Source organism: Salvia hispanica, chromosome 5, assembly GCF_023119035.1.
Source record: "Salvia hispanica cultivar TCC Black 2014 chromosome 5, UniMelb_Shisp_WGS_1.0, whole genome shotgun sequence".
Taxonomy (NCBI): Eukaryota; Viridiplantae; Streptophyta; class Magnoliopsida; order Lamiales; family Lamiaceae; genus Salvia; species Salvia hispanica.
The window spans coordinates 32380058-32392195 of NC_062969.1; positions in this window are offsets into that span (position 1 = coordinate 32380058).

Genomic DNA, 12138 nt, shown 5'->3' on the forward strand with positions numbered 1-12138 from the left:
GATGCTATGGTACTCGATCTGGGAATTTGGTGATAGATCTGTGGATTGTTGATTTATTGGAGGTTGTCGTTAAAATCTGAAGTTATGAAATGTTTCTGTTGGTTAGAGTTTGTGTCGGACGCTTGGATCCGTAGTGGATTTAGCATCTGAGGTTGGATCCGAAGTGAGAAAGAGGAGTTGTTGGATGGATTTGAGTTTTCTGCTTGTCTTCCTGTGTTACTTCGTCTAGCATCTCTGGAGAAGATGATGTCGCTGTTAGTTAGTACCAGAGTTAGTTATTCTGCCAGCTTTTCGTCCGTACTCTGCTTTTTTTTCAGTCATGGTCCCCACAGTCAGTTTGTTTCCCAGGTCTAGGCAATTAGAGTAGTTTCTTAGATCTAGTGATAGATCGGGTAGTATTCGTGCATGCTTTGTTGTTTCGCCTAGATCTAGCTGTTAGCGTAGTAGTTTTTTTTAAAATATTCTCAAGTTAAGTTTATTTTCCTCAACCCAAGAAAAATGCGTGGCAGCAGCCAACCCCAAAAACAAGTCCAAATCCTTGAACACGATTATTACGCATCCATCTCTGTGGGATCGATCCCTACTTCCCTATACTAGGTTTAGTAAAGTGGTTGAGGGTTTTTGAAATAGTGCTCTGTGTGTCCGACGACCAGGATTTCCTACGACCAACGAGTTCCTAGACCGCGTGATCTAGTGGATTTGCTGGACCAAGGGAACCTGTTTATTTCCTTCTGTGTGCACCGTGAGAGCACCATCGTACTTTCAAATGGCGCCGTTGCCGGGGAAGGATGGCGTTTATTGTATTTGGGTTTAAGGATTTGGTGTAAATATTTTAATATCTGTTATTTTCTTTCTCTTTGACAGTTTATGAACGCAGGCTTCCTTCTGGAAGTTGGGCGAGCTCATCTGGGTCGGGGAGTGGCCAATACAAGTGGCGAGTCAAGTTATATACATCTACCATCACCACCAGATCAGGATTGAGGACGGAGGATCCATTCCCGTTCGAGTCAAAGAGTGAAAAAGAGTGGAATTCGTCGACAGAGGAGAACCCGGAGTCGTCAACAGAACCAGAGCATTCCGAGACCGAGGAGGAGGCCCGAATATGACTCATCTAGTAGATCCTGATCCGGAAATAGGGTCGCTCACCGCACATCTCGACGGTGAACCCGCTCATGCTATAGTCTCGAAACCACGACGAAGGGCGATCGATATCAAGACGAATGTACTCGGAGTTTTACCCACTTTCTCTGGACGGAGGAACGAATGCCCCTATGAATTTTTGAACGAGTTCAGTAAACTATGCAGCATTCAAAAGCGACCCAACGAGGCAACAGAGGAGGACTACCATCTTCGAGCAATTCCGTTTGCTCTCAAAGGGGAGGCGAACACTTGGCTGCTAAGGCTCTCACCGGACTCGATCAACACGTGGAAGGACTTTAAACTAGAGTTTTTGGATTACTTTTTTCTGTCCAACAAGACGAATGCCTTGAAAAAGGAGATTCAGGAGTGCAAGCAGGAATACGATGAGTCTCTGAGTTCTTATTGGTCCCGTTTCAAGGGGCTGCTGGATGCTTGTCCGAACCACAAGATGATAGAAGCGGAGACCTATTACCTGTTCTACGAAGGTGCAAACCCTGAATCAAAGGACTTGATGAACTCCATGAGCGGGGGAAATTTTACCAAGAACAAAGCAAGTGAAGCTCGGGAAACTTTGGGAAGGTTGATCGAGGCGAAGAAGGCCTATGATAACCCGTGAAGCATATTGAGGAGATGATCAACCAATGCAGTAATGGAACAAGAAGACAAGTAGGTTGAAGATAGGATCGATAAACTGGAAAAAGCTTTGCTAAATGCAATTGAGAAATACAATCCGCATGCTCCAGTGGAGATTGAGAAACCCCATGGTCAAGAGGAAAGGCAACTTCAACCGTACTACAGTCAGTCCTGCGAAGGGGAGTGCCAAGCTCAGGCAAATTCGATGGGAAGTTGGAATCCCGACGGAAGTTGGAACCAAGGAAGACAGAGGGACACTCCATGGAGGACTCACCCAAACTTCAGGTGGACTGACCATGAGCAAGGCCAATCAGGACCCCACTTCAGCTCTCGAATTATGCACACCCTCCGGAGAGGCAGTCCAACTGGTCGGGGAAAAGGTCAAGAGGGGCAATTGCAGCTGGGGTACAGTAAATCAGGACCATACTAATTGGGGAAATAGGAATCGAACAATCCAGGGAGCTCCTATGTGCCACCTCATCAGAGAATAACCAAGGGAACTACCAGAATTCCCAACCAAATCATCAAGGGAATCAAGGGTCTGGTAGCCAGTACAACAACCATCAGGGAAATCAAGGGTCTAACAACCAATACAACAATCATCAAGGTAACTATCGTCAGAATCAAGGTCAAGGACTGAATTCTGGTCAATTCAACTCCACATCACAGAGGAGTTTGGATGACATGGTCTACGATCTAGTGAATTCACAGCAGTTCATGCAGAGTAACCTACACTTCAACAATGACGTGGTGCACAAGTTACAAGATGCTCAGTCTGAACATAAAGCCGCCATAGATATGATGGCAAAGCAACTGTCCCAGATTGCAGTCTCCTTGAATGAGATGCGAGGAAATGAAGGGAAACTTCCTGCCACCGTCAAACCGCCAGACCGAGCAAACATTAGTCAAATCACCTTGAGATCTGGGCGGGGTTATGAAGGGCCGACGTTGGAAATTGATGAGGAAGTGCCCATGCAGGCTAGTGAAGGAAAACAGAGTCAGCTGCATCAAGAGGAAAGCGCTAGACCCAGGGAAATCCTTATTCAGGAAGACCTCCGGAAGGGAGATTTAGGGGGATCCCTACCTCGACCAAGGGACCCGTTCTTCCTAGACCCCGAACCTGAAGAAGTGAGTAAGGAAGGAAATAGTGGAGTTGATGGAACCCAGGTTGGGACTTCCACCAATGCAGTAAAGCGACCAAAGCCATTTCCATACCGCGGGGAAGCGAAGAAGAAAAAGGATGATACAGAGGATCTCATGGAGATTTTTAGCAAGTTGGAGATCAACCTGCCATTCTTGCAAGCCTTAAAAATGCCTGCCTTCAGCAAGTTCATCAAAGAGTTCATTGTAGGGAAGACCAAGCCAGATGATCGGGGAGAATGTGTCTGCTGTGATACAAAAGAGAAGGATGCCCTCAAAATGCACCGACCCAGGTATGTTCACATTACCCATCTCTCTAGGGGATATCAAGGTCGAGCATGCTATGTGTGATCTAGGGGCGTCAATAAATGTTTTACCGCTTTCGATCTATAAGAAATTGACTGGAGTGAGGATGGTTGCTACCAAGGTAGTGATCCAGTTAGCAGATAGAACTTGCATCTGCCCTGAAGGAGTGTTGGAAAATGTTATAGTCAAAGTGCATGATTTTCTATATCCTGCTGATTTTTATGTGATCAAGATGAATGATAATGAGTCTGCTGAGTCCAGTGGGGTACTTTTAGGGAGACCATTTTTGCGTACCGCTAAGACCATTATCGATGTCTTTGATGGAACAATTTGCTTGGATTATAACGGGGAGAAGTATACTTTTAGCATAGATGAGGGGATGAAAAGGCCTTTAGATGTTGAGAATCTCTATGCTATTGATGTTATTAACCCCTTGGTCCAAGAGTATCTTGAGACGGAATTGATGCAGGAACAAATCGACAACTCGGAGTTGAGTCATTCGATTGACAGAGAAGTTGTGGGATGGTGTGCAACAATGAACACAACAAATTGACAGATGAAGAACTCACGGAGGCCATTATGGAATTCTGCAGAAGTCCCGAGTCAGCTAAATCTAAGGGATTAGCTCACGTGGCTAGTCTGGAAAATTCTCCTGGGTCTGGGAAGGAGGCATTACCAGAAATTGCGGACAAAAATCCCTTGCCCCAGGAGACGAATGGAACAAAAAAGGAGCTGAAGACACTTCCACCAGGCCTCAAGTACGCTTACTTGGAGGAGGATGAGACATTTCCAGTAATAGTCAACAGCAACCTGACCAAGGAGCAAGAGAAGGAGTTATTGGAAGTCATCAAAAGAAACAAGAAAGCAATAGGATGGACTCTCTCAGATTTGGTAGGAATAAGTCCTGATCTTTGTATGCACCACATTCGTTTAGAAGAAGGTGCGAAGGCTCATCGAGATGCACAACGGAAACTGAATCCGAACATGCGAGAGGAGGTCCTAAAGGAGGTGTTAAAATTGCTTGCCCTAGGGATCATCTACTCCATTCCAGATAGCGAGTGGGTCAGTCCTGTCCATATGGTACCAAAAAAATCTGGAATACAGGTTGTTAAGAATGAAAAAAATGAGCTGGTACCCACCAGACTAGTGACAGGATGGAGGATGTGCATCGACTACAGGAAGTTGAACGAAGCCACAAAGAAGGATCATTTTCCCCTACCTTTTATTGATCAGATGCTGGAAAGACTGGCTGGCAAACAGTACTTTTGTTTCCTTGACGGATACAGCGGTTATTTCCAAATCTACGTTAATCCAGAGGACCAAGGGAAAACCACATTCACGTGCCCCTTTGGTACCTATGCATACCGAAGAATGCCGTTTGGATTGTGTAATGCACCGGGAACTTTCCAACGGTGTATGATGAGCATTTTCTCGGATCTGTTGGAAGTATGCATTGAGATATTCATGGACGATTTCACCGTATATGGGAACTCATTTGATACTTGTTTAGCCAGCCTTGATCTAGTGTTACAGAGATGCCAAGAGAAGCATTTAGTGTTGAATTTCGAGAAATGCCATTTCATGGTGACTGAAGGCATTGTCCTGGGTCACGTGGTTTCTGAGAGAGGTATTCAAGTAGACAAAGCAAAGGTGAATGTGATATCAAAATTACCATACCCTACGAACCAAAAAGAGGTGAGAGGCTTCCTAGGCCATGCAGGGTTCTATAGGAGGTTTATCAAGGATTTCGCAAAAATCGCGCAACCACTCACTCGGTTGTTACATAATGATGTGGAATTCGTCTTTGACGAAGGATGCGAAAGGGCGTTCCAGTTGCTTAAGGACAGGTTAGTATCAGCACCAATTATCAGGGCACCAGACTGGAACCATCCTTTCGAGATAATGTGTGATGCGAGTGATTTTGCTGTGGGAGCTGTCCTAGGACAGAAAATTGATGGAAAAAGCTATGTGATCTTCTATGCTTCCAAGACGCTGAATCAGGCTCAGAAAAATTATGACACCACGGAGAAGGAAATGTTGGCTGTCGTATACTCGTTTGAAAAATTCCGACCCTACCTCCTTGGGTCGAGGGTTATAGTCTTCACGGATCACGCGGCGATTAAGTACTTGCTGGCTAAGAAAGAGTCTAAGCCGAGATTAATCCGTTGGGTGTTACTCTTGCAGGAGTTTGATTGGGAAGTAAGAGACAAAAGAGGGACGGAGAATAGAGTAGCCGATCACTTGAGCAGAATACATCAGGGGGAAACAGAAGAGGCCATACCCGATGCCTTCCCCGAGGAGCATTTGTACCTTTCTGGAGAAATTTCCTAGACCACTTAACTGGGAAGCAGTTTTGGCTCTAACCGGTCTAGGGGAATCGGATAAAGGGAAGCGCACACTGAACGTAGAACCGTGGTTTGCTGATTTAGCCAACTACTTGGTCACGGGAGAGATGCCAAGTTCAGACGAAGTTTCCCGGGCCCAGAGGATGAAGATTAGAAGTGAAGCTAAATATTACTTTTGGGACGACCCTTACCTCGTGGAAAATGTGCTCAGATCAAGTGATTAGACGCTGCATTCCCGAATGGGAACAAAGAGATGTGTTAATTCATTGCCACACCTTAGCATGTGGAGGTCACTTTGGACCGAGGAAGACAGCGAGGAAAGTCTTGGACTGCGGTTTTTATTGGCCGACGCTAAATAGGGATGCTTTTGAGTTCTGCCAATGTTGCGAGAGGTGCCAGCAGACGGGGGGAATTTCAAGGAGGGACGAGATGCCTCAGGTCCCGGTGATCGTGTGCGAAATTTTTGATGTGTGGGGAATGGACTTTGTGGGACCGTTCCCATCATCTTGTGGGAACATGTATATATTGGTTACAGTGGACTATGTGTCTAAGTGGATAGAAGCTAAGGCCACCACAACATGCGAATCGAAGGAGGTAGCAAAATTTTTGAAGGCCAATATTTTCAACAGATATGGAGTTCCTTGGGCCATCATCTCGGATCAAGGAACTCATTTCTGTAATCGCACCATCGAGGCTTTGATGAAGAAATATGGTGTTCACCATAGAGTGTCGACTCCGTACCATCCTCAGTCTAATGGCCAGGCAGAGATTTCTAATCGCGAGATCAAGGCGATATTGGAGAAAACGGTTAATCCGTCAAGGAAAGACTGGAACAAGAGGCTCGGAGACGCATTATGGGCTAACATAGCTGCTTTTAAAACGCCTATTGGAATGTCGCCTTACAGGCTTGTGTTTGGCAAGATGTGTCACTTACCTGTTGGTATTGAGCACAAAGCATACTGGGCAGTGAAAGAACTGAACATGAAGCCGATAGCTTGCGAAGAAGAGAGGAAATTACAATTGCAAGAATTGGAGGAACTTCGGCTGGAGTCATTTGAGTCTGCCATGTGGTACAAAGAAAGGACGAAGTTATGGCATGATAAGAATCTCCGGGTCAAGGAACTTCATGTGGGACAGAAGGTGCACCTTTTCCAGTCCCGGCTCAAGCTAATGTCAGGAAAATTGAAGTCTAAATGAATCGGCCCATATACCATCGTCGGCATCCGCGCAAACGGAGCAGTGGAGATCCAGGGGAGTGCTCCTAACTCTGTTCATTTCCTTGTCAATGGTCATAGAGTGAAAGTCTATAGAGATAATTCCGAGTTGTGTGTGGTGGACGAAGTTCCGCTACATGCACTCCCCTACTATCGCCTAGACGGACGAGGGGATATTCTCGATGAATTCCTGGGTCGAGTAGTAGGGTAACAATTTTGAAAATACAAACTGACCCAGGGAATCTCGGGAATACTCTAAAGAAGTGTGTAAATAGTTTAATAACTTTTCAAACATAAAAAAATCCAAAAATATTTTCGAAGCACCAGACTCCGAAGGGAACCGATACTTAATACTTTAACCTTGACCTGGGAGTCTGGAACCTTCATTTTTTATTATGTAGGGTCATGGTCTAGGGAGTCGTCTGGAGGAGAATCTGAAGAAAGAAATCAGGGGAAACATGAAGGAAGAGGTCAAGGAGGGACGGAGAAAATTTGAATTTCAAATCTGCCGATAATTATGGAAGTTGTACGGTTGCTTACATCATGCCTGCAACTGCACCATCCTTTCATCAGAAAAGCAACCATCGTCTCTCTCTCTCTCCAAATAATCAATATCTGAATTTACTCTCCCTTCTCTCTACTTTTGTTCTCTCTCTCTAGAAAATAAACCCTAACCCAAATTCGACCAGATTTTCTTTCAATTTCAGATCTGCAGTTATGGATTCAACTCAACTCACCAGAAGTTCACAAAGCACGGTGTACGACCCAACCCTGTTGGCGGAATTTACGCAAAAATTGGGGAGCGTCGAGAAAGCAAAAGAGGTATATGCCCTGTTCGCTGCTAGCCTGATGACGTCCGCGCCGATCGTACCACCACAGACGATTCCGGCAGACTCGGCTGCACAACCGGCGAATCTTCGTGAGGAAAGACCACAAGATTCTACATCTCAACGCACAGAAACCGCTCCACAGGAGGCGGAGAAAGATGAGGCAGTGGACGAACGACCGGGGGGTGACAGACCGACGAACGATGAAACCATGGTGGAGACAGGAAGGCAAGAAGACGAGAATCCTAATTTTTGAGGGTAGGGAAGTTTGTGAGGGGGAAACCCCTGTTTTTGATGAAGTTTGTGAGGGGGAAACCCCTGTTTTAAATGAAGTTGTGGAGGGGGCAGCCCCTATTGTGGACAGTATGATTGAGGGGGAAACCCCTATTGTGAAGGATGTTGCTGAGGGGGAAACCCCTTTGGAAACTGGGGATGAGACCCCAATTGATTTCAGGGATGCGACCCCTGAGTTCGTGGAAGAGGGAGCGACCCCAAGTGGTGTCTGAGGGGAGAACCCCATTTATATTGAGGGGGCGACCCCGATAGTGGAATGTGAAGGGGAAACCCCAGAAAAGCTGTTGGAAGAAGCAGATCTACTTGCGACTGGAGTACTGGAGCCCGAGGGAGGGCTGAAATTGATTGTGGACCTGGTGGGTGACTAGGATGAAGATGAACCTAAGATAGATGATAGGGCGGAAAGGAGGCGCACCAGGAGGAGTCTCCTCGATGAAGTCGATGACTTAGTTCCTTATGCTGCAGAGGCAGAGGAACGCCGCCTGGCCAAGGAAAGGGCGAGAAAGGAAAGGCGGCGGCGACCTCATCTACCCGGTCAAGGAAAGCTCCCTCCGTTAAGGAGGTCGACGAGACCCTTTCCCCTATAACCGAGGACCCCTCTGTCGAGAAACAAGACGAGCCAATCCCTAAGCCCGATTATGAATCTGAAGAAGCTGGAGAAGAGCCTATTCCAGGACGTCCGGAAGTCTGGCTGACTAAAGAGTTGTTAGAGGAGATGAGGCAGTTCGACGACCAGAAGAAGACCGCAGTGTACAAGGAAAGATGTAGCGCTGGGAAGATGACCAAATCTGGGAAGCAGTACAGCTCAAGGGAGCTTAAAATGATTGCATGTGACAAGGAATTTCGTGCCTGTATCTATTCGATAGGGTTTGAGTGGTTATTACAGCACAACCAGGAGAGGGTGCCCGTGGATCTAGCAAGGGAATTTTTCTCCACTTTTCGTTTGAAGAACACCACTGATCTCGACGCGGATTCAATAACGTTCAGGCTTTTTAATGAAGAGTATGAGATGAGCATTCGGGAATGGTCTCTGCGGATGGGGTTGTTTACCCAAGCCGAGGATGAAGAGGGGGCATGGAATGAGAGGATGGTTGGAGTGCCGAAAAACACGCCCAGTTTCAAGGTGCAAACTGGTTGTAGCAGACGCTCCCCTTGACCCATCGAAGGTAACTCCTGGGTCCAGCAGTGAAGTCAAGCAGCCCATTCAGAGCAGTCCCTCCGTCAGGCAATCGCAGCAATTGCTCAAGCAGTTGATCTCCCCGGCCGTTCCCAAACAAGTTCCAGCCCCATCTAAATCAAAGTCTGTAGTGAGGAAGCCAGTACCCGAACAAGCAGCACAGGAGGAGGAAGAGCTGGAGCAGCCAGCAAAGAAGAAAGTAAGAATGACCCTGACCCGGAATCCCACCCCAGTCTGGCTCTCGAGGGAGCCAGCCCCAGAAGTGAATCACCATCCCATGACCAAGTAACTTTTACTTTTCATTCTTTTAGTTTTTTTTTTATTATTTTTGTTACCTATGTGTGTTCTATAATTGTCTGTGTCTTCTCCCACTTAGCCCACTGCGTGGTCTAAGTGTGAGAAGTTTGTATTTTCTGTTTTATTGTGTTTTCTCCCACTTAGCTCAATGCTTGGTCTAAGTGTGAGAAGTTTGTATTTTCTGTTTTATTGTGTTTTTCTCCCACTTAGCCCAATGCTTGGTCTAAGTGTGAGAAGTTTGTATTTTCTGTTTTATTGTGTTTTTCTCCCACTTAGCCCAATACTTGGTCTAAGTGTGAGAAGTTTCTGTTTTTGTAACCTGTTTTGTTTTTTTGCATTGATCTCTCTGTTTCACCCCTTCACGACGATGGCTTGGGGACAAGCTTGAGTGAAGTGGGAGGGGGAGAGGAGTCAATGCATTATTTTTTCTGCATGTTAAGAGTCTGTAGGTCTAAGTTTTGTCGCATGAGCCAGTGAATATAATACGGCATGATCCCCTTAGTGAAAGTAATTGAAAATAGGAGGCATTTCAACTTAGAAGCTTTTTCCTGTAATAAACCTAGTTAATCTGAGTGAAGCAAGAACGATGGAAGATGCCTCTACTTAATTAGCTGTGAAGCCCTACTATAATAGTGAGTTATAATCCTTAAATAACTTCGAGCTAACACATGTTTAAGGGCCACCACTGAATGCTCAGGGAGAAGAGTTGTGAAGGAGAAAAATGGGAAATTGGGTTATGAAGGTATAAGCTGGACGAAGTCCAGGGTAAGGTGTTATAAGCTGGACGAAGTCCAGAAGAGAGGAGAAATGGAGGAATAAGCTGGACGATGTCCAGGGAGAAAAAAAAAAATATATATATATATATAAGGAGGAGAAAATATAAAAAATATATATAAAAGGAGGAATAAGCTGGAAATGTGCATGTGGTGAAAGCACATGTACTAATTTTGTATTTCTCTCTATAGTAATAATTCGTCATTAATTGATGCCAAAAGATTATGCCATCTTAGATTCTTATCTGTAGTCCATGTTTGGTTGTCAGGATTCTCTCTGGGAATGTAACCCGATTCCTTAAATTTTAAATTTCTTCGTTTATTTGGATTTTAAATCAAATTGAGAAAGTAATCAGAATCCTAAAAACATAGAAGTAGTACAACTTTCCAGGAATCTAAATACTAACTTTTTTTAGGTATTTGATAAGGCTAATTTCATGCATCGGTTATATGGTGAAAAGCGTTACATTTTGCTGGGTCTAACACGTTTCCTAAGCCAGGTGTGTGATAAAATCGCTAGATCGAGGGAATGCTGAAGGAAACAATCTAGCGAAGGAATGAAGTGAAATGAGCAGAATTCAAAAGAAAGGAAGGCGTGACGGAGGGAGTCATTAGCTGAGGGCAAAAAAGTCTATCTATACCTCGCTGGGCCCCACTCCAACGCCTATAAATAGAAGAGCATGCAACACACAAAGGAATGGATCACTTTTTCGCTCACTCTTAGCTCACACACATAAACACACACTTGGGAATGGGAGATCTGGGGTAGTTTGGGTCAAGAAGGGGTTCATTTCTTCAGAAGTTTCAGTTGCAACACCGTCCGCGCGTGGGCGAAGATACAATCTCTTTAAATTTCAGTTGTTTTTGCACTTTTGTGGTCGAACTTCACTTTTGGGAGTCGACTTGGCTGTTGATGTTTCTTGTTATCCTTTCGCTTCTGTTGGTTTGCGTTTATTTGTGACATTTCAAGTTGATTTACGTAGATCTTGCTGCTAAGAGTTTATTTTAACAAGTTTTATGTCGATCTCTGTTTTTATTTTGATGTTGTGGTACTCGATCTGGGAATTTGGTGATAGATCTGTGGATTGTTGATTTATTGGAGGTTGTCGTTAAAATCTGGAGTTATGAAATGTTTCTGTTGGTTGGAGTTTGTGTCGGACGCTTGGATCCGGAGTGGATTTAGCATCTGAGGTTGGATCCGAAGTGAGAAAGGGGAGTTGTTGGATGGATTTGAGTTTTCCGCTTGTTTCCTGTTTTACTTCGTCTAGCATCTCTGGATCTGTTTAGTTCTTGTTGTTATGCATCAAATTGGTTTAGATTTAGTTTGCTCTGCTCTGATTTCGTTCCTGTTGTTTTTCTTATGAGTTTTTACGCAATTTGGTTGAAGAAGATGATGTCGTTGTTAGTTAGTACCAGAGTTAGTTATTCTGCCAGCTTTTCGTCCGTACTCTGCTTTTTTTTCAGTCATGGTCCCCACAGTCAGTTTGTTTCCCAGGTCTAGGCAATTAGAGTAGTTTCTTAGATCTAGTGATAGATCGGGTAGTATTCGTGCATGCTTTGTGTTAGGATTGGTATACTGAAAAGCATATTTCGAGCATGTCGCACGGATAGAATTGCTTGTATACAATAAATTCTACAATCCACTTTTAACCCAAGGCGAGAAGAAGTAATTTTATCGCATTGATGTTTGCTTGTGCATTTATAAGATGTTTCTCAAACATTTAAATGTATAAGAAGCAAATTAGTCTAATTCTTCTACATAGTAGACTGGTCGTGAACGACGTTCACAGAAGGTGACGCAGTCGGTTCTTTGTAGAAGAGAAATAGAATTTCACAACCTAGATAGGCTTTGGCTACCTATCGTGAAAGGTTGCAGTGTCCGTCCGCATGTTTCCTTACCTTAGGAAATAAACGACACTGGTGTGGTATAGCAATGAAGGATCTAACAGTTGAGATAAGTCTTTCTTGCTATTTACCGAAAGACGAGGTCTC